The sequence below is a fragment of the Schistocerca piceifrons genome, chromosome 5 (assembly GCF_021461385.2).
Source record: "Schistocerca piceifrons isolate TAMUIC-IGC-003096 chromosome 5, iqSchPice1.1, whole genome shotgun sequence".
NCBI classification, from domain to species: domain Eukaryota; kingdom Metazoa; phylum Arthropoda; class Insecta; order Orthoptera; family Acrididae; genus Schistocerca; species Schistocerca piceifrons.
Genome location: NC_060142.1, coordinates 600,094,282 through 600,115,929, shown reverse-complemented (window position 1 = coordinate 600,115,929; position 21,648 = coordinate 600,094,282). Strand labels below are relative to the sequence as shown.

At 45.3% G+C, this 21,648-nt stretch overlaps 1 non-coding gene across 1 annotated transcript; it reads left to right on the top strand.

The window, feature by feature from the left end:
- Nucleotides 1-20,084: 20,084 nt before the first annotated feature.
- Nucleotides 20,085-20,159, top strand: Trnas-cga. Its single transcript has one exon. It is a non-coding gene; the product is annotated as a tRNA-Ser (tRNA).
- Nucleotides 20,160-21,648: the final 1,489 nt, after the last annotated feature.

Here is a 21,648-nt window from a genome sequence, read left to right as displayed (position 1 = left end):
CATTCCCAACTGTCCACAATTCTACAGATGTAATGTACCTAATAGATATTTGCCCATCCACTCATTACTCGCGCACACTTTGGGGATTCCCGTAAGAGTTTGGGCAGCCCGTGCACATTCGCACAGACGGAGGCCAATGGCTATACCTCGATGGGGACAGGAGATCCCGGTTTCGAGTCCCGGTGGGGGCACACATTTTCAGCTGTCCCCATCGAGGTATATCAACAACACCTGTCGGCAGCTGAGGGTTTCAATTAATTGTCATTTGGACCTATGAAGCCCACGAGAATGTTCTCCTGAGAGTAATGGAGCCCCCGCCAACTTGTCTTCGTCAGGCAGTACAGGTGTCAAGGAGCTGTTCCTCTGGAAGACGACGGATTCGCGCCCTCCCATCGGCATGATGAAGAAGGTATTGGAATTCATCAGACCAAGCAACGTTCTGCCACTGTGCTCCAGTGCCGATGGTCATGTGCACATTTCAATCGTAGTTGCCCATGTCGTGGTGTTAACATTGGCACATGCATAGGTCGTCGGCTGCGGAGATCCATCTTTAGGAGTGCTCGGTGCACTGTGTGTTCAGACACACTTAAGTCTGATGTTAGTTCCCCCACAGTTCGCCAACTGTGCTGTTTTACCAGTCTGCCCGTCCTACGACGTCCAACATCTGTAATGAGGGGTGGCCGCCCAACCACACGGCGGCTGAAGGTGGTTTCACCCTGGTTTCACCACTTGTTGAAGACACCCACCACAGCTCTCCTTGAACACCTGGCACGTCGTACAATTCCCATAACGTTCGTGTCGAGCCTCTGGGCCATCGTATCTGCTCTCGGCCAAACTCAGATCACGCGTCTTCCACATTCTACACACGAACAGGACGCTCACTGATACCACATGCACCATGCGCGTGTCTGACTAGCAGTCATTCCTCGCCAGATGACGACGCTATCACCTTGACGGGTTTATATTTAAATTTCCGGAAAGCTTTTGACACCGTTCATCACAAGCGACTTCTAATCAAGCTGCGGGCCCATGGGGTATAGTCTCAGTTGTGTGACTGGATTCGTGATTTCCTGTCAGGAAGGTCGCAGTTCGTAGTAATAAACGGCAAATCATCGAGTAAAACTGAAGTTATATCAGGTGTTCCCCAGGGAAGCGTTCTCCGGACCTCTGCTGTTCCTGATCTATATAAATGACCTGGGTGACAATCTGAGCAGTTCTCTTAGGTTGTTCGCAGATGATGCTGTAGTTTACCGTCTAGTAAGGTCATCCAAAGACCAGTATCAGTCGCAAAGCGATTTAGAAAAGATTGTTGTATGGTGTGGCAGGTGGCAGTTGACGCTAAATAACGAAAAATGTGAGGTGATCCACATGAGTTCCAAAAGAAATCCGCTGGAATTCGATTACTCGATAAAAAGTACAATTCTCAAGGATGTCAATTCAACTAAGTACCTGGGTGTTAAAATTACGAACAACTTCAGTTGGAAAGACCACATAGATAATATTGTGGGGAAGGCGAGCCAAAGGTTGCGTTTCATTGGCAGGACACTTAGAAGATGCAACAAGTCCACTAAAGAGACAGCTTACACTACACTCGTTCGTCCTCTGTTAGAATATTGCTGCACGGTGTGAGATCCTTGCCATGTGGGATTGACGGAGGACATCGAAAGGGTGCAAAAAAGGGCAGCTCGTTTCGTATTATCACGTAATAGGGGAGAGAGTGTGGCAGATATGATACGCGAGTTGGGATGGAAGTCATTAAAGCAAAGACGTTTTTCGTCGCGGCGAGATCTGTTTACGTAATTTCAGTCACCAACTTTCTCTTCCGAATGCGAAAATATTTTGTTGAGCCCAACCTACATAGGTAGGAATGATCATCAAAATAAAATAAGAGAAATCAGAGCTCGAACAGAAAGGTTTAGGTGTTCGTTTTTCCCGCGCGCTGTTCGGCAGTGGAATGGTAGAGAGATAGTATGATTGTGGTTCGATGAACCCTCTGCCAAGCACTTAAATGTGAATTGCAGAGTAGTCATGTAGATGTAGATGTAGATATCGATAGTAGGTCGGTGGTCATAATGTACTGGCTGATCAGCGCATGTAAGGAGTGATTTAAAGTGGAACGACCACATAAAACTAATGGTAGATTGAGATCCGTTGGGAATATTCTCACTCTCAAAGGAGATAGCGTACAACACCCACGTTCGACCAGCACGTGAATATTGCTCATTAGTCTGGGATCCGCACCAGATACAGGTGATAGAGGAAATGAAGAAGATCCGAGAAAGAGCAGCGCGTCTCGCTACAGGTTTATTTATTAAGCACGAAGGCATCATGGAGATGCTCACCCAGCTCCACCGGCAGACGCTGCAATGCTGGCACTCTTCATCGCGGTGAGGTTTACTGTTAAAGTTCTGAGAGCGTACGTTTGGGGAAGAGCTAACAAATCTATTGTTTTCTCCCACGCATATCTCGACAAAAGGCCATGAACACGAAGTGAGAGAAACTGGAAGTCACTCTGGGGCTTACCAACAATCTTTCTTCCTGCGAAACAATCGCGACCGGAGCAGGAAAGGGCAGAAGTGACAGCGGTGCACAAAATAACTTCCACCACACACCGTACGATGACTTTCGAAGTAGATTTAACTACACATGGTTTTTACTCAGTAACTCAGACTTTCTCCATGCAACTTCATTATTGAAACTCTGAAGATAGACCTCTGGTGGTAAAGCAGGGCAAGATGATGCATTTGCGGTTTAATTAGCGATACACTGAAGGAAACTTCGCGAATTATAATACTATTGTAACTGGCATTTCATATTGCTTTTGACTATTATACATGCTGATTCAGTGCAGGTTTTTTTTTTTTTTTTTTTTTTTTTTTTTGGGGGGGGGGGGGTGTTATGCAATCCGCAATGCGTTGAAATTCCATGCGCAAGATTTTCATATTCATGGCCTCCAGTAAAAATGTATTCCAGTACAAAATTTAACTACATTAAATTTCCTACAAAAATGCCCTGTTCATTTTTTCCGTGGAACTAATAGATTGGGCACAGCGAGTGAGAGAGTGTGGAAATATCGCACATGGTTGGTTGGTTGGTTTAAAAGAGTGGGGAAGGGACCAAAGAGCTAGCTCATCGGTCACTTCTTCCGAACAAAACAATGCCACAAGGGTGAGAATAAAACAAACAAGACTGACAACACAAAATGGAGAGAAAGGAAAAACCACAAGAACGACGGAAGGGCAACAAACACTTAAATGGAAAAAAAGGGGAGAAAAAAACCACAGAAACGCAAGAAACAGGCAGAACAGATTAAAACGACGAAACAGATTACCATGAGAATAAAAAGGAGAAGCCAGCCACTCTGCAAAAAATTAAAACCTCCACCCTCAAAGCACTAGGGTGGAGGACACAGAGGGACAGGCCGGCCGCTGTGGCCGAGTGGTTCTAGGCGCTTCAGTCCGGAACCGCGCTGCTGCTACCGTCGCATGTTCGAATCCTGCCTCGGGCATGGATGTGTCTGATGTCCTTAGGTTGGTTAGGTTTAAGTAGTTCTAACTCTCTCCCGGCGGGGTCAGGGATTTTCTCTGCCTCGTGATGACTGGGTGTTGTGTGATGTCCTTAGGTTAGTTAGGTTTAAGTAGTTCTAAGTTCTAGGGGACTGATGACCATAGATGTTAAGTCCCATAGTGCCCAGAGTCATTTGAACCATTTAGTTCTAACTCTAGGGGACTGATGACCTTAGATGTTAAGTCCCATAGTGCTTAGAGCCATTTGAACCACTTGAACAGAGTGACAAAGGACATGCGCTTTAGATCAAATGATAAAACCCACCCTTACGAATAACACGTGACACTCAATCAGCCGATGAGGCGTTATCACATAAAATTAGCGTGAACGAGTCGGTTAACCGAAGATTTCATCCCACAGCAGTGAAACTGGGACAGTTCACCAGAATGTGAGCCACTGTCAACCTGGCGCCGCATCGACACTGAGGCGGGTCTTCACGGCGCAGGAGGTAGCTGTGGGTCGCACAAGCGTGGCCAATGCCGAGCCGGCAGAGAACCACAAAGTCCCTGCGAGAGGCCCGCATGGAGGACTGCCATACATTCGTAGTCTCCTTAATGGCATGCAGTTTGTTGTGCGTATTGAGACTATACCATTCCGTCTCCAAAAGCCGAAAAACCTGGCGACGTAAAAACGAACGCAGGTCAGTTATTGGAATGCCGATCTCCATAAACGGTTTCCGTGTAGCCTGTCTGGCCAGCCTGTTAGCAAGTTCGTTGCCCGGGACACTGACGTTTCCTGAGGTCCACACAAACACCACAGAACGACCGGACCGTTCCAGGGCATAGATGCTCCTGGATGATCGCTACCAAAGGATGGCGAGGGTAGCACTGGTCGATAGCTTGTAGGCAGCTCAAGGAGTCAGTACACAGAAGAAACGACTCCACAAGGCATGAACGGATGTGCTCAAGAGCACGAGATATAGCCACCAGCTCTGCAGTGAAAACACTGCAGCCATTGGGCAAGGGATGCTGTCCAGTATGTCCTCCATGGACATACGCGAAGCCGACGTGACCATCAGCCATCGAGCCGTCGGTGTAAATCACTTCATGGCCTCGGTACATGTCAAGAATCGAGATGAAGTGACAGCGGAGAGCTACGGGATGAACTGACTCCTTTGGGCCATGTGAAAGGTCCAGGCGAAGCCGCGGCCTAGGTGTACACCATGGAGGTGTGTATGCGATTGGACCCCGAGTATAGTTGGTAAGGACGAGGACTCCAGTTCAGATAGAAGGGATCGGACGCGAACTGAAATTGTTAGCCCTGACCTGGGCCGCCGATGCGGGAGATGAACCGTGCACACCTAACCTGTAATGCAAGAACTCCAGCCTCTGCAAGGACACTGGTCACCAGACTCGTCCTAAAAGCCCCCGTCGCTAGTTGAACGCCACAGTGGTGCACTGGGTCGAGTGAACGCGACGCTGAGGGCACCGCCGAACCATAAACCAGACTCCTATAGTCAAGGCGGGATTGAACAAGGGCTCTGTATAGCTGCAGCAGCGTAGAGTGATCTGAACCCCAGTTGGTGTTGCTCAGGCACTGGAGGGCATTGACATGTTGCCAGCACATCCGCTTAAGCTGACGAAAGTGAGGAAGCCAAGTCAATTGGGCGTCGAATACCACTCCTAAAAATCGATACGTCTCCACTACAGTGAGGGGATCGTCAGTAAAGTTCTGGTTCCGGATGAATGGTACGACGCCGACAGAAGCGCATAACACACGAATTTGCGGCCAAAAACTGAAAGCCGTGGGCTACAGCCCATGACTGCGCCTTATGGATGGCTCCCAGTTGGCGCCGCTCAGCAACACCAGTACTGGTGGAACAGTACGAAATGCAGAAGTCATCTGCATACAGAGAGGGTGAGCGGACGGCCCTACAGCTGCTGCTAGACTGTTAATGGCCACTTAAAATATACACTCAATACAGAGCCCTGCGGGACCCAATTCTCCTGGATATGGGGGGAACTATGAGAGGCACCAACTTGGACACAGAAAGTACGAAGCGACAAGAAATTCTGGATAAAAATCGGGAGCGGGCCTGGAATAACCCACTCGTTTAAGGTGCCAAGGATATGATGTCGCCAGGTCGTGTCATACGCTTTCCGTAAATCAAAAAAGATGGCAACAAGGTGTTGGCGTCTGGAAAAGGCTGTCCGGATGGTAGACTCTAGGGACACTAGATTATCAGTGGCAGAGCGACCCAGGCGGAAGCCGCCCTGACATGGAGCCAGTAGGCCACATGACTCCAGGACCCAGCCCAACTGCTGACACACCATACGTTCCAGCAGCTTACAAAGAACGTTGGCGAGGCTAATGGGCGGATAGCTATCCACATCAAGCGGGTTTTTGCCTGGTTTTGAGCACTGGTATGGTGGTGCTCTCCCACCAGTGCGATGGAAAGATGCCAAATGGTTCAAATGGCTCTGAGCACTATGGGACTTAACTGCTGAGGTCATCAGTCCCCTAGAACTTAGAACTACATAAACCTAACTGCCCTAAGGACATCACACACATCCATGCCCAAGGCAGGATTCGAACCTGTGACCGTAGTGGTCGCGCGGTTCCAGACTGTAGCGCCTAGAACCGCTCGGCCACTCCGGCCTGCTGAAAGATGCCATCGCACCAGATACGATTGAAGATCATGAGGAGATGTCACTTGTAGTCAGACAAGAGATGTTTAATCATCTGACTGTGGATCTGATCAGGCCCAGGAGCTGTGGTGGGGCAATGTGCAAGGGCACTGAGGAGCTCCCACTCTGTGAATGGGATGTTATAGAGTTCACTATGGCGTGTAGTGAACGAAAGGACTTTCTCTTCCATCCGCCGTTTGAGAGTGTGAAAGGCCGAGGAGTACTTCTCTGACGCAGAGGTGCGATCACAGTGCTAGTGCTCTGCAATCGCTTTTGCGTTGGTAGATAACACGCCCTTTAGTTTAACACCAAGAACACCTGTTGGGGTCTGGTACCCAAAAACTCGTTTGATCTTTGCCCAGACATGGGAAGGTAATGTATGGCACCCAATGGTCGACACGTACCTCCCCCAACACTCTTTTTTCCGCCTTTTGATACGTCGACGATCTCGGGCACGGAGCCGTTTAAAGGCTATGAGGTGCTCCAGGGAAGGGTGCCTTACGCCGCTGTAGAGCTCGCCGACGCTCCTTAATTGCCTCAGCGACTTATGGCGACCACCAAGGGACTGTGTTTCACCGTAGGCACCCTAAAGAACGAGGGATTGCGTTTTCCGCCGCAGAAACGATCGTCGTAGTCACCTGCTCAACAACCACATCGATGTTACCGTGTGGGTAAGATTCAACGGCGACAGCAGAGGTGAAAGTTTCCCAGTCTGCCTTGTTTAAACCCCATCTGGGCAAGAGTCCGTGGGCCTGAGGCTGGGGCAGTGACAGGAAGAAGAGGAAGTGATCACTACCACACAGGTCTTCATGTTCTCTTCAGTGGATAGATGGGAGAAGGCCAGGACTGCAAACAGAGAGATCAATGGCCGAATATGTGTCATGTGCCACACTGAAATGTTTGGCGGCCCCAGTATTTAAGAGACAGAGGTCGAGGTGTGACAGTAAATTTTCGACATCTCCGCCTCGGCCAGTAAGAACTGTACCACCCCACAAGGGGTTATGGGCGTTAAAATCTCCCAAAAGTAGGAAATATTTAGGGAGTTGATCAATCAGTGCATCCAACGCATTCAGGGGTACTTCACCATCTGGAGGAAGATGTACGTTGCAGACAGTTATTTCCTGCGTCATCCTTATCCTGACAGCCACAGCTTCAAGAGGCGTTTGAAGGGGCACAGGTTCACTGCATACTGAGTTCAGGACATAGATACAAACTCCACCTGACACTCGATTATAGTCGCTACAATTCCTGTAATATCCCTTATAGCCACGGAGGGCAGGGGTCCACATTGCCGGGAACCAGGTTTCCTGGAGGGCAATGCAGAAAGCAGGTGTAAAGCTTAACAGTTGCTATAGCTCAGCCAGGTGGTGGAAGAAACAGCCGCAATTCCACTGGAGGATGACTTTATCATGAGGCTGGGAAGGCGTGAAGCGTGCAAGGAGGCAGGTTATGCCTCACGGTCACCTGCTGCCTCCTACTGAGTATTTGTAGCCATTTCTATGGTGGATGAGACATCAGTGAGACCCATGTCTGCAGGCGACGCCAAGATCTCCATTGCAACCTCAGATGCAGAATTGATAGGGAGTCCTGTTTCTTAGCAGACTACTTCTTAGTTTGCTTGCTCTCTCGCTTCTCTTTAGGGGCTCTTGGGAAGATTTCTCCAAAGCAACTTCAGGCATGGAGGAAGACCGTGAAGCTCATTGTCCAGCAGTTTTTGGCTCCTTGAGCCACTGGCGAGTGTCCGCCGTGGCATTAGTGGAGACCTTGGAAGAGAGGGCCCCAAGGGACCCCTTCCACATGAGAGGAGCCAGAGGAGGCTGTTGCTTCTCCAGCAGGGGAAGGGGACCGATGTCCCCTTCGTTTGGTAGAGCCTTGCTCTTGAAGTAGGTGATTTGGAGCAGCAGAGGGAGATTTGCCCCCTACCACCAAGGGGGCGGATGTATTCTGGTGGCCCAGATGGCCCACTGTTCGTGGCACAGAGTGGCGAACCACTTGCATTTGGGACGGCAATGGTGATGTAGCTGCATCATATGTCGACAATAGCCGAATGGGGTTTAATCTTCCGAATTTACGTTTAGCCTCTGTATAAGTTAACCTGTCCAGGGTCCTGTACTCCATAACATTCCACTCCTTTTCAAGCAGCCTGGCGAGTAGGGGGAGTGGTGCTCTCTACAGCTGATGCAAGTGGGAGGTGGCACACATGGAGTATCTGGGTGCAGTGGACGTCTGCAGTCTCGACATGCGCTGGAAGTTCAGTGGAAAGACATGTGCCCAAACTTCCAGCACTTAAAGCACTGCATAGGGGGGGGGGGGGGACATATGGTTTAAGTCACAGCAGGAAACCATCACCTTGACCTTTTCAGGCAATGAATCACCCTCAAAGACCGAGATGAAGGCATCGGTAGCAACCCTGTTGTCTTTGGGTCCCCTGTAAAGGCGCCAGATGAAATGAACACCATGGCGTCCTACATTTGCGTGGAGCTCGTCGTCAGACTCCAAGAGGAGGTTACAATGGAAAATAATCCCCTTGACCATGTTGAGGCTTTTATGGCGAGTGACGGAAACAGGAATATCACCCAGCTTGTCACAGGCGAGTAACGCTCGGGACTGGGATGGGGATACTGTCTGAATGAAGATTGTGCCGTTTAGGGTCATAACTGTCGGCATTGTATTCTATCTTGCCCTTCTTAGAGACTGCTGGTGCCGTACGGTCACCAGCAAGAGATGACTTAGTCCACTTCATCGCGGGTCATCCGCTCTGATGCCACCCACTCCGATCAGGGGCTTTTCTGACAGGTGCCACCCAGCCACAGCAAAGGCCAAATGGCATGATGGCCATTGCTGGGAGTCCTGATGCCCTAGGAAGACAGGCATCTACTTCTTGGCATGCATGGGGAATTTGCTGCTCAGTCATCAGCAGTGTGATCCCTGTGTTGTCAGGAGGCTACCATAAAATGCGTACATGATTGCCCCACCACAAAAGACTGGCTACTGTGCTGGATATTGGGTGCAGAGAAATCCAATATTGTCATGGGGGCGAAAGAGGACAGGAGACAACGGAAGAAGATGACATACCCCAGAAAGTGTCCTCGCCTAAATTGTTGAATCGAAAGTGGAGATGCAAAGCCATGACAAGAGATTCAGGAGATCGAATCTAAGGGCACTCGTGCACCACGTAAGGTGTCCTTCCCCATATGGCCCACACTTCTGTAAAATTTTGAAAGTGGCAAGTCAAACCATAGAATGGGACCTGAACTCATAGGGCCGAAAAGTGTGAGACTCATTTTAGTCACCTCTTACGACAGGCGGGAATACCTCAGGCCTATTCTAACCCCCGGACCCACAGGGGGGTCGCACATGGTTTTTAAAGGCGTTGCAGGTTGCATAGAAGCCATAGGTAGGAGCAGCTGAATCACCACCCTGCATAAGAGTGTCAAGAAAGGATACGTAAAATTTAAGCTATGATACACACTTCTTCTTTCTTTTACTGAACATTAATCCCACCAAGCATTTCTCTCTTACCTTTATTGGCTCTCCTGCTATAAGCAGTCAGCACAATCCAGCCGTAAATCTTGTATAATTAAATGTCTGGCGTGGTTAATGAGGCACTGGTTGCATTTCTTGGGATAGAAGTCCTTCAACCACTAGAAAAGGAAGGACCCCAGCGGCTGCATTTTGTAGCTGCTCTGTGCTGTGATCCCTGCAATACAAGACGACGTTCAGATGTGACGAGTGAAGGTTCAAAATTAAGGAAACTGGATTTTCTTCCGATGTTTGCGTATGCTTCTCAAAACGTTGTAACCACGCAAGATATAGTTGTTCGTTGATGTATGCATTATCTGAAAACATTGTTAGTGATTCAGTGGGGGCATCGTACTTCAAACTCTCCTTCATGTTATTACGGCTCCATGTGAGCCGCTACATGGCTTGTTACAAGAGTCGCATGCTCAAAACACACCTGGGTTCCCTTCCGACACTCAGGGAATTTTCAAAATGGTTCAAATGGCTCTGAGCACTATGGGACTTAACATCTGTGGTCATCAGTCCCCTAGAACTTAGAACTACTTAAACCTAACGAACCTAAGGACATCACACACATCCATGCCCGAGGCAGGATTCGAACCTGCGACCGTAGCAGTCGCGCGGTTCCGGACTGAGCGCCTAGAACCGCTAGACCACCGCGGCCGGCTCAGGGAATTTTAATCCGGAATTATGTTACATTTAGTGATGTGAATGCGGGTCGTTTGCTGACGTATGCGTGGGCTGTCTGCTGTGGGTTCTCTGAATATGGAGATGCAGTTTAGCCAACCATTGTATCAAGCAGAGTGCGACTGCACTGGACTAGAGAGACGTAAACTCCCCACGCGTTAGCAGGCCCCGTTAGGTTCTCAAATAGCCGCTGTGCGTACTCTCTGAGCCCTTCCGGCCACAGTGTGTGGACCCCGGACGAGGGGAGACGGTTAGGCATTCCCTGCTGAGACTCTGATGAGTATAGACGCTCTGATTGATGGCTCGTATAGTCATCTTAGTTAGGACAGGTAGTCAGGTTGCTTAAAATTACTATTTTTTTTATATCACTGATGACGGGCCAGCATATTTCATATAACTGCAACATAAAGTAAAGTGAGTGATCAAGGAGTTATTTTCATGATTTTATTAAATAAAATGTTGTTGTTATATAAAATTCTTTGTCTCGCAGCAACGTCTTATTTCCGTTACCATTCCAGTTAAGTTATTCAAGCTTTCAACTTAAAGTTAACCAATAATCAGAAATTTTGTAGTGATATTTGCTCATGCAAACGGTCGTAGGCGTCTTTCAAAAAAGATACATGTGCCATCTTCAAGTTGAGGATGCCTGCCAAGGCCTTGCGGAAAGCAAGTATCATGCAATGTTTTCCTGAGAAAATATTGTTGCATGATATTCGTCCCCGCTCCCAGGCAACATATAGCCATAATCAGTTACATAATTCAATGTCACCCATGTGCCTCCTGCAGCATTTTGCTACGACTTACGGAAATATTTTTAGGAACAGTTCATGTTGAACACGCGATAAACAAATTTCCTTGTAGCTTTGTGCCAACGACAAAACTGCTAATGTTAACGCTAGCGTACGATTACGCCCTGCACAATTTTACCCCACTGCAACACGTTAACTTTGTCCCATAACACGCGACTGCAGTTTTGTCTGCACGTGAAAACGCTTTGTAGCAGTGGCAATCTGTTAATATGTCAGCAGGATGATAATCCATTGTACTCGTAGTACATGTTAATATTAAATTAAACTTCGTAAACTCACTATTGCTAAACTTCGTAAACTCATTATTGCCTGAGTAATCGCATATTTCCGCAACACAAAATCCACACATATTGTAAAATTGATGTATGTATATATGTTCCCATGTATGTATAAATTGTGGACAGACTCAGAAACTCTGGTAAGGATGTCGCAGGGTAGATTGGAATGAAAAGTTGCGTTGTTCAGAAAAAAATTCGACACGTTGCACAATCCCCGAGTTAATCAGCATTGAAGTATGCCATTCAGGTCATTGCACGAGCACAGTCAAGTGTGCCACAAACGTGTCCATTTGGTTTTCTAAAACCTAAAAAGAGAGCGATACAAAAATTAGACATAGGTCAGTATTAAGGATCGAACCCGATCCAAAGACTGAGCCATCTCGTGTGCCATCATCTACACCGTGAGAATAACTGACACCAATTACATCTACCGGGCCGCTTTAACTTGCGCGCGCAACGGCCTAATTGGATAATTTCAATGCTAATTAATTCGGGAACAGCCCAAAATATCAATTTATTTCTTAACGATTATTTGTCAGCACAACCTACCATGCAATATCCTTTCAAGCTTTTCAGACTTTTTATGACCACCCTGTATATGTGTCCAGTATGTTGAGAATCAATAGTCAGTATATACATTTCTGTGATTCTTCTTTGCTGGACGTTGTTCAGTTCCCTTTAAATAACATGTGCTGGAAACAATTTGAACATGGCGATTTTAGTTTGGCTTTTCTAGTTATGTCGAAATATCTGGTACGCACCAGAATTACATTACTTTACGAGGGGCATGAAAGGGAAGCAGCGGTTGGGAAGGGAGTGAGACAGGGTTGTAGCCTGTCCCCGATGTTATTCAATCTGTATACTGAGCAAGCAGTAAAGGAAACAAAAGAAAAATTCGGAGTAGGTATTAAAGTCCAAGGAGAAGAAATAAAAACGTTGAGGTTCGCCGATGACATTGTAATTCTGTCAGAGACAGCAAAGGACTTGGAAAAGCAGTTGAATGGAATGGACAGTGTCTTGAAAGGAGGATATAAGATGAACATCAACAAAAGCTAAACGAGGATAATGGAATGTAGTCGAATTAAGTTGGGTGATGCAGAGGGATTTAGATTAGGAAATGAGACACTTACAGTAGTAAAGGAGTTTTGCTACTTGGGGAACAAAATAACTGATGACGGTCGAAGTAGAGAGGATATAAAATGTAGACTGGCAATGGCAAGGTAAGCATTTCTGAAGAAGAGAAATTTGTTAACATCGAGTATAGATTTAAGTGTCAGGAAGTCATTTCTGAAAGTATTTCTATGTAGTGTAGCTACGTATGGATGTGAAACATGGACGATAAATAGTTTGGACAAGAAGAGAATAGAAGCTTTCGAAATGTGGTGCTAAGGAAGAATGCTGAAGATTAGATGGGTAGATCACATAACTAATGAGGAAGTATTGAATAGGATTGGGGAGAAGAGAAGTTTGTGGCACAAATTGACCAGAAGAAGGGATCGGTTGGTAGGACATGTTCTGAGGCATCAAGGGATCACCAATTTAGCATTGGAGGGCAACGTGGAGGGTAAAAATTGTAGAGGGAGACCAAGAGATGAATACACTAAGCAGATTCAGAAAGATGTAGGTTGCAGTAGGTACTGGGAGATGAAGAAGCTTGCACAGGATAGAGTAACATGGAGAGCTGCATCAAACCAGTCACATGACTGAAGACAACAACAACAACAACAACACGAGAGACAGGTCTTGAGGCAAACGGCGGACAATATGGAAAACATCGGGAGGTCTGAATTAGACAAACTGCAGGACAGAATCTTACAGCTCACGATTAATGGGCGAGCACTAGAAACAAAATATAGTGAAGGCTGTTGCCTGCAAAGGAGCTTTTAAGTCTTTTAATCTTACAGCAAAACTAATTTCTGTTATCAAGTACCAGCTGAATGCCGAGTGTGATGTTATTTCGCTTTTCTGGTGCGTAGAGAGACTCTGATCAGCAGTTCTCATGAGCAGACCTGTGTCAGTTTCCTTATATTTCTCGCTGCAAATAATAGCTTGTGGTTGTGACCTTGCAGTCAAATGGTCTATGCATTCGCCAGAATTTCGAATTAATAGAATAAACAGCAGTACAAAATAAAAGATAAATGAATAATTTAATAACAAGTATTCTATCCTAATGACTAGTTGCTGTAGATAGAATTATGTTCAGTAATGTTCGTTCAAGAAAGAACACCTCAAACTGAAAGTTATTCTATAACATCCAGTTAAAATACAGACAGAAAATAGCCTTATCAAATACAGTCACGTTACGTTGAGAGTGCTATGAGAATGATAGCAAAGTCTCCAAACTAAACAGTCATCGAAGATACGCTAAAACTAAGTCCATTTCGTGATCACAAACACGAAATATTCACCAGCTCAAAACAAGAGTTCATCGTGATGACTTGCAAATTAACGCATTCGCTGACGAGTAAAAACTCATACTCTTGTCCAAACTATTTATCGTCCATGTTTCACTTCCATACATGGCTACACTCCATACAAATACTTTCAGAAACGACTTCCTGACACTTAAATCTATACTCGATGTTAACAAATTTCTCTTCTTCAGAAACGCTTTCCTTGCCATTGCCACTCTACTTCGACCATCAGTTATTTTGCTCTCCTAATAGCAAAACTCCTTTACTACTTTAAGTGTCTCATTTACTAATCTAATTCCCTCAGTATCACCCGACTTAATTCGACTACATTCCATTATCCCCGTTTTGCTTTTGTTGATGTTCATCTTATACCCTCCTTTCAAGACACTGTCCATTCCGTTCAGCTGCTCTTCCAAGTCCTTTGCTGTCTCTGACAGAATTACAATGTCATCGGCGAACCTCAAAGTTTTTATTTCTACTCCTTGGATTTTAATGCCTACTCCGAACTTATCTTTTGTTTCCTTCACTGCTTGCTCAATATACAGATTGAATAACATCGGGGACAGGCTACAACCCTGTCTCACTCCCTTCCCAACCACTGCTTCCCTTTCATACCCCTCGACTCTTATAACTGCCATCTGCTTTCTGTACATATTGTAAATAGCCTTTCGCTCCCTGTATTTTACCCCTGCCACCTTCAGAATTAGAAAGAGAGTATTCCAATCAACATTGTCAAAAGCTTTCTGTAAGTCTACAAATGCTAGAAACGTAGGTTTGCCTTTCCTTAATCTTTCTTCTAAGATAAGTCATAGGGTCAGTATTGCCTCACGTGTTCCAACATTTCTACGGAATCCAAACTGATCTTCCCCGAGGTCGGCTTCTATCAGTTTTTCCATTCGTCTGTAAAGAATTCGCGTTAGTATTTTGCAGCTGTGACTTATTAAACTGCTAGTTCGGTAATTTTCACATCTGTCAACACCTGCTTCCTTTGGGATTGGAATTATTATATTCTTCTTGAAGTCTGAGGGTATTTCGCCTGTTTCATACATCTCGCTCACCAGATGGTAGAGTTTTGTCAGGACTGGCTCTTCCAAGGCTGCCAGTAGTTCTAATGGAATGTTGTCTACTCCGAGGACCTTGTTTCGACTCAGGTCTTTCAGTGCTAGTACTTGACTATCAATTATTATCGAATTTGAAAGAGCTGCAAGGAGCCGTCTTTCAGACTGACACCACAATTTCTTGGAACATTGTCTGTCCTCCTAAGCGAGCGACAGTCGTCAAAATCCCCCATACTGGGGCTTACCAATTTGCTCTTACACGCTTCACGTCTCTGCACCTGTGGCCGAGGCAGCAACGGTTGCCTGGGGCTGGTACGGGCGCGCCGGCCCCTTCAGCCCGCCGCACCGACTAAACACCTCACAAACAAATTCACCTCTCCTCATACCAGCTCTAGGCGGCCAAATCGCTCGCCTGCGTACACGTGACGTCACACGAGGTGCGCGAAATAACGGAAGGCTGCAGCAGCAACAGAGTGAGGCTTCTGATGGAAGTCCCTTTTAGTTTATGCCTCCAAGCGAATTTTAAGCCCAGCGCATTGAACTTCATTAACAATCGAAAACTGGACGCAGACAGTGCACATAGTCGTTCCTAGTAGTGACATCAACTGATCACATGTTGCTTCCTTTACATATTGTGTAAGTGTACCAGACTGGACGCAAGCCACACTGCTGCCGAGAGGCCTGAGCGATAGCTTTAAGCAAGTCTAGCAGGACATCTGTATATTGAGCAAGCAGTAAAGGAAAAAAAAGAAAAATTCGGAGTAGTATTAAAATCCATGGAGAAGAAATAAAACCGTTGAGGTTCGCCAATGACATTGAAATTCTGTCAGAGACAGCAAAGGACTTGGAAGAGTAGTTGAACGGAATGGACAGTGTCTTGAAAGGAGGATATAAGATGAACACAACAAAAGCAAAACGAGGATAATGCAATGTAGTTGAATTAAGTGGGGTGATGCTGAAGGAATTAGATTAGGAAATGAGACACTTAAAGTGGTAAAGGAGTTTTGCTATTTGGGGAGCAAAATAACTGATGATGGTCGAAGTAGAGAGGATATAAAATGTAGACTGGCAATGGCAAGGAAAGCGTTTCTGAAGAAGAGACATTTGTTAACATCAAGTATAGATTTATGTGTCAGGAAGTCGTTTCTGAAAGTGTTTGTATGGAGTGCAGCCATGTATGGAAGCGAAACATGCACGATAAATAGTTTGGACAAGAAGAGAATAGAAGCTTTTGAAATGTGGTGCTACAGAAGAATGCTGAAGATTAGATGGGTAGATCACATAACTAATGAGGAGGTATTGAATAGAATTGGGGAGAAGAGGAGTTTGTGGCACAACTTGACAAGAAGAAGGGACCGGTTGGCAGGACATGTTCTGAGGCATCAAGGGATCACAAATTTAGCATTGGAGGGCAGCGTGGAGGGTAAAAATCGTAGAGGGAGACCAAGAGATGAATACACTAAGCAGATTCAGAAGGATGTAGGTTGCAGTAAGTACTGGGAGATGAAGAAGCTTGCACAGGATAGAGTAGCATGGAGAGCTGCATCAAACCAGTCTCAGGGCTGAAGACAACAACAACGACAGCAGGACATCGAAAGGAGAAATAAGCAGTAGAAGTAGGGGTGTAAATACGTAAACCCAGTTTGTTTTTGCTGTATAAAAGAAATGTTTACTTCTCTTTCAGCTTCAAAAGTTGACCAAAGCTAATTCATAATCTTTTAGCAATGACTGTAATATTATGAAACACAAAAACTACATATGTTAAAAATTAAAAAACGTTTTCTACTTGCACAACAAATCACTAATTTTTCAAGAAGTGAGGGTAATGTGGAAACGCCTTAAAATTGTGGGAAACTGACTACTTCAAACGAAAGCTATTGAAAATACTAGTAACTATTTTATTTTATATTAAATTTAAATTACCCAAAAATATTTTTAGGCGCACCTGTATTAGAAAAATGCTTCGTAAGCGAAGTTCACTTGCAAAAGTCGCATATGTAAATATCTCCTTCATTTACGGCACACGAAGAGTGACTCCACTCCTCACACACTACACACTTAATCCACAATTCTCTCCGAATGTCTTTGGAAAATGCGCCTTCACAAAAAATACATATTGCATCTTCTTCAGTAGGTTTTTCTTCCCCAACTGCGAGATCCAAATGTGACTCGTGAGAGACAGTTGGTGCATTGGGCTCTTCATCTGAATCCTCAGATAACTTAAGCCGTTTTTTGCAAGGTTTTCTAGAAGGAGCTTCACGTTTTTCCTTGTTTTTGGCAGGTGCCTTAGGAAGCTTCTGTTTACCCTTCAGTAAGGAGTCTTCAAGACGTGTTTTATAAGGCGAAGATGTCAAAACAGCTGATGAACCTGGCTTACGACCTCTGTTGGAAACCGTCCTCTTTAGAGGAGGGACTGGCATGATATCTTGTGGAGACACACACGTATTTGATGAGGTATTTGACAACGATGTTGACTTTCTGTTTTATCCATTTCAATGAGACACTATACCAACTATTTCTCAATAGCATCAGGTAGTACAAGCTTACGTCCAAGTCGCAAACACATTCTTCAGGTGACATATCACTATGCACAAACCATTGAAGTGTCGTATGAGGTACATTGAAAGCCTTTACTGCTCTTCTTAACCCCACCTGTTTTCCATTGAGGCTATTATAGCCTTAATCATGTTTTCAGCATCCCACTTCTTCACAATAGCTCTTGGTTTCCGATCAGTTAGCTTTCGTGGCATCTGGAAACAGAAGCAAAACGTATTAGAAGTAACGTATTTGATGTTGATATTGTGGAAACGTTTCCACAATGCCATTGTATGTATGCTTCCACATTACCTACACAATGGCCATTTTAAATTTCGGTAGATTACATTAAGCAACTATCCATTTAAGGTTGACAAAGGACTGCTAAAACCTTCTATGTACCTCCCTTTATAAGCTATCAGACGTAAAGAAAGATAACTACAAAGTATATAGATAAATATAATAGCACAACTTACCTCGAAAAAGGTTTAGAAAATGCGCGAACGTAAATTGCATCACTGTCACGGCGTCTGTTGCTCAACTGACTTCTAACCCTCTACCGTGACAAATAGGAACTATTGCAACAATTTCTGGCTGCCCCACTACAGTGCAGCACTCTGCAGGCCAGATACTAGACGTTTCAACATTATCCACACGCTTCCACATTTACACCCCTACCTCTACACTTACGGTGTTGAGGATACAGATCCGGAAGTCAGGAGGTTGTTCAGGAACTGACTGTGACAATTCTGTGAAGGCAAGGAAGAAGTGCTGTAAAATCCAAAAGGATCTGAACGACCTCAACCGAGTTTTGCCTGCCTTCCATGTAGCAGTCCATGTAACGTAGTTGTCTTGCAGCTCCTCTAATCCGTATCCAGTACAATCGTTTGGCTATACAAAATGGGTACCGCAAGAGATCACGAGAGATAACTGTTCTTTAAGGTAATCCGTCCAGATATAAATCAACACCACGGTATTGCAAATACTACGAAATGCTTCATTAGAGATGAGAGTGTCCTTAACGCTTGTTAACTCAATTTTATTACAGTAAGTGACATTTCAATTTTTCTACCACACTCATTAGAATCTGAGTTAACTAACTCCGTCACATACGTCATTCCAGCATTCTTTAGGCAAAATTAAGTATTTTTATGAATCAGAGATTCTGATGCAACATCTGGACTCCTTAAGTTCTATGACAGTTCGAAGTATTTTTGCTCTTTAAAAGGTTTCCCCTCACCTTTGAAACGTCGTTCCTGATACGAGTGGTTTGTCACAAATTGGATGTTGAACTAAACAGTTAAAAACAACGTTATTAACAGCGGCAAGCGTTCTACTGGAATCTCAAAATTTACGTTGTGTCACCAGTAACTGTCTGTACTCATTATTAAGCAATTATTTGGGCAGATGTTTGAACTTTAAACGACATGACGAACTTTTTTGTTTTGAATCTGGATTGAAATCAAGCACCTACAGCCACGGTAACTAAGCAAAGCTTTCGTGCCTGACCCAGACTCGATCACAGTAACGTTCCTTATTGGTGACTAGGCATAAAGAGTCGAGAAACACGGGCATTTTCGCCAGTATCAGCAAATCTGAACTTTAACACTTTTGTGCGCTTGCTTGAATCTTGTCAGCACCCTTAACTCCCTGTGAACTAACCACGAATAAGTTTCATATAATTTCAAGTAACAAAGTTAGCACATGAAACTTACTGGCAGATTAAAACTGTGAGCCGGGCCGAGACTCGAACTCGGGATCTTTGCCTTTCGCGGGCAAGGGCTCTACCAACTGAGCTACCCAAGCACGACTTACGCCCCCTCCTCACAGCTTTACTTCTGCCAGTACCTCGTCCCCTACCTTCCATACTTTACAGAAGCTCTCCTGCGAACCTTGCACAACTAGCACTCCTGAAAGAAAGGATATTGCGGAGACATGGCCTAGCCACAGCCTGGGAGATGTTTCCAGAATGAGATTTTCACTCTGCAGCGGAGTGTGCGCTGATATGAAACTTCCTGGCAGATTAAAACTGTGCGCCGGACCGAGACTCGAACTCGGGAGTGCAGCGAAGTGTGCGCTGATATGAAACTTCCTGGCAGATTAAAACTGTGCGCCGGACCGAGACTCGAACTCGGGAGTGAAAATCTCATTCTGGAAACACCCCCAGGCTGTGGCTAACCCACGTCTCCGCAATGTCCTTTCTTTCAGGAGTGCTAGTTTTGCAAGGTCCGCAGCTCGTGGTCTCGCGGTAGCGTTCTCGCTTCCCGAGCACGGGGTCCGGGTTCGATTCCCGGCGTTGTCAGGGGTTTTTTCCTGCGTCGAGATGACTGGGTGTTGTTGTGTCGTCTTCGTCATCATCATTCATCCCCATTACGGTCGGAGGAAGGCAATGGTAAACCACCTCCACTAGGACCTTGCCTAGTAATGCGGCGCGGGTCTCCCGCGTCGCTCCCCTACGCTCTGTAAAGGAGTATGGGATTCATCATCATCAGTTCTGCAAGGTTCGCAGGAGAGCTTCTGTTAAGTTTGGAAGGTAGGAGACGCGGTACTGGCAGAACTGAAGCTGTGAGGACGGGGCGTGAGTCGTGCTTGGGTAGCTCAGTTGGTAGAGCACTTGCCCACGAAAGGCAAAGGTCCCGAGTTCGAGTCTCGGCCCGGCGCACAGTTTCATATCTGCGCACTCTCCGCTGCAGAGCGAAAATCTCATTCTGGAAAGTTTGCACATGTTTAAAACAAAGTACCATGATGTAAAGTTTTGTGATGGGGACTCGAATCCAGCGCGTTATCAGATTGTTAACTACGTAAAATCAGCTTTTAAATATCGAATTTTTTTCACCCGCAGCGAGATGTTTGAATTTGAAATGAGGATACAAATGTTTTACTCGATTGGGATATACAAATTTTTTACTCGACTGGGAATCGAACTCGGCACCTGCCGCCGTTGTTTTCTACTCACGAATTGTTTGTTCACCACTAGTGACATGTGTGCATGCTTGACTATAAATAACGGCATCCATCGTTATTTTTGACAACACATGAAGACATTAAAAATGAAAATTATTTATCGCTAGTAGTTCGGTGTACATGTGCTAGGGCTTGAAATGAAACCATGAATATTTGTGTACTAGATCAGGATTCGAAACCACATATATGCCTTTCGTGGAGACCTAAAGGAGTTTCTAATCTTGGGGAAAACAACGAAATGATCAAACTGTATTGTTCAGCGTGGATCAGATACCGCGGAAGAAGTCATCCGAATTCGAATCTCAGTCCAGCAACAAAATTTTCTAACGTTTCCAGTGCCAATAAAACAAGAGACTTGTTACCTTAGATGACCATTGACTCATTAAATAAAATGAAGTTTCTAGCGTAAGGAAGCTCACTGGCGACAGATTTTCTGTTTGCCGCGACTTCCGCCTCTGCCGTGGCCCAACCTAAATCGTCTCTGCCACTGCCAGTACCATTGCTAAGTATGAAGTCAATAAATACTTCGATTATTACTGCCGTTAGCGACATTAACCACTACATTCTGCAGCTGCTACCTGCGTGCCTCAAGGAAGCATTTAATGCTTCTAGGTCATTTTTAGAAGCAGTTGCCCAAAAACAGATGTATATTTAGTTCGCCGCAAATGGTGGCTGTGTTCTGTGGTGACTGGACCGTAAGAAGTAGTTTTTTAATTCTTTGCATGCCTACGAAATACTTTTCAAGTTAATAGCCGACACCTCCAGTTATTCGTAGATTGCATTGAAATTAAATTAACTAATAAAGTCGTTACTTCATAACAGAAATTGCGTTGCAGTACTTCATTTACTTCCGCTTAGCAACGACTCTTGTAAAATCTTAAAGCTGGCGTTAAACACCACTTTCAAAGCCAGGGGATGTAATGTCTTTCTTTAAACGTCACAATCAATGTTCAGATGACTTGGTCGACGACACCTTTTCCAAGTAGTACAAGGAAGAAAATACTGCAGATGATCAATTGTTTTCGGTCGCAATAAACTCATTCTATATGGTTCCACTTCAAATTTTCGCGGAATTGCTTTAACTGTAGCATCCACTTCAACAGTGTAGAAAAACTTTTCAATGTTGCAAAACTCGCATCCGACTTACAGCCCTTACAGTTAGTCGCAAGCCAGAAATTCTAACTCTG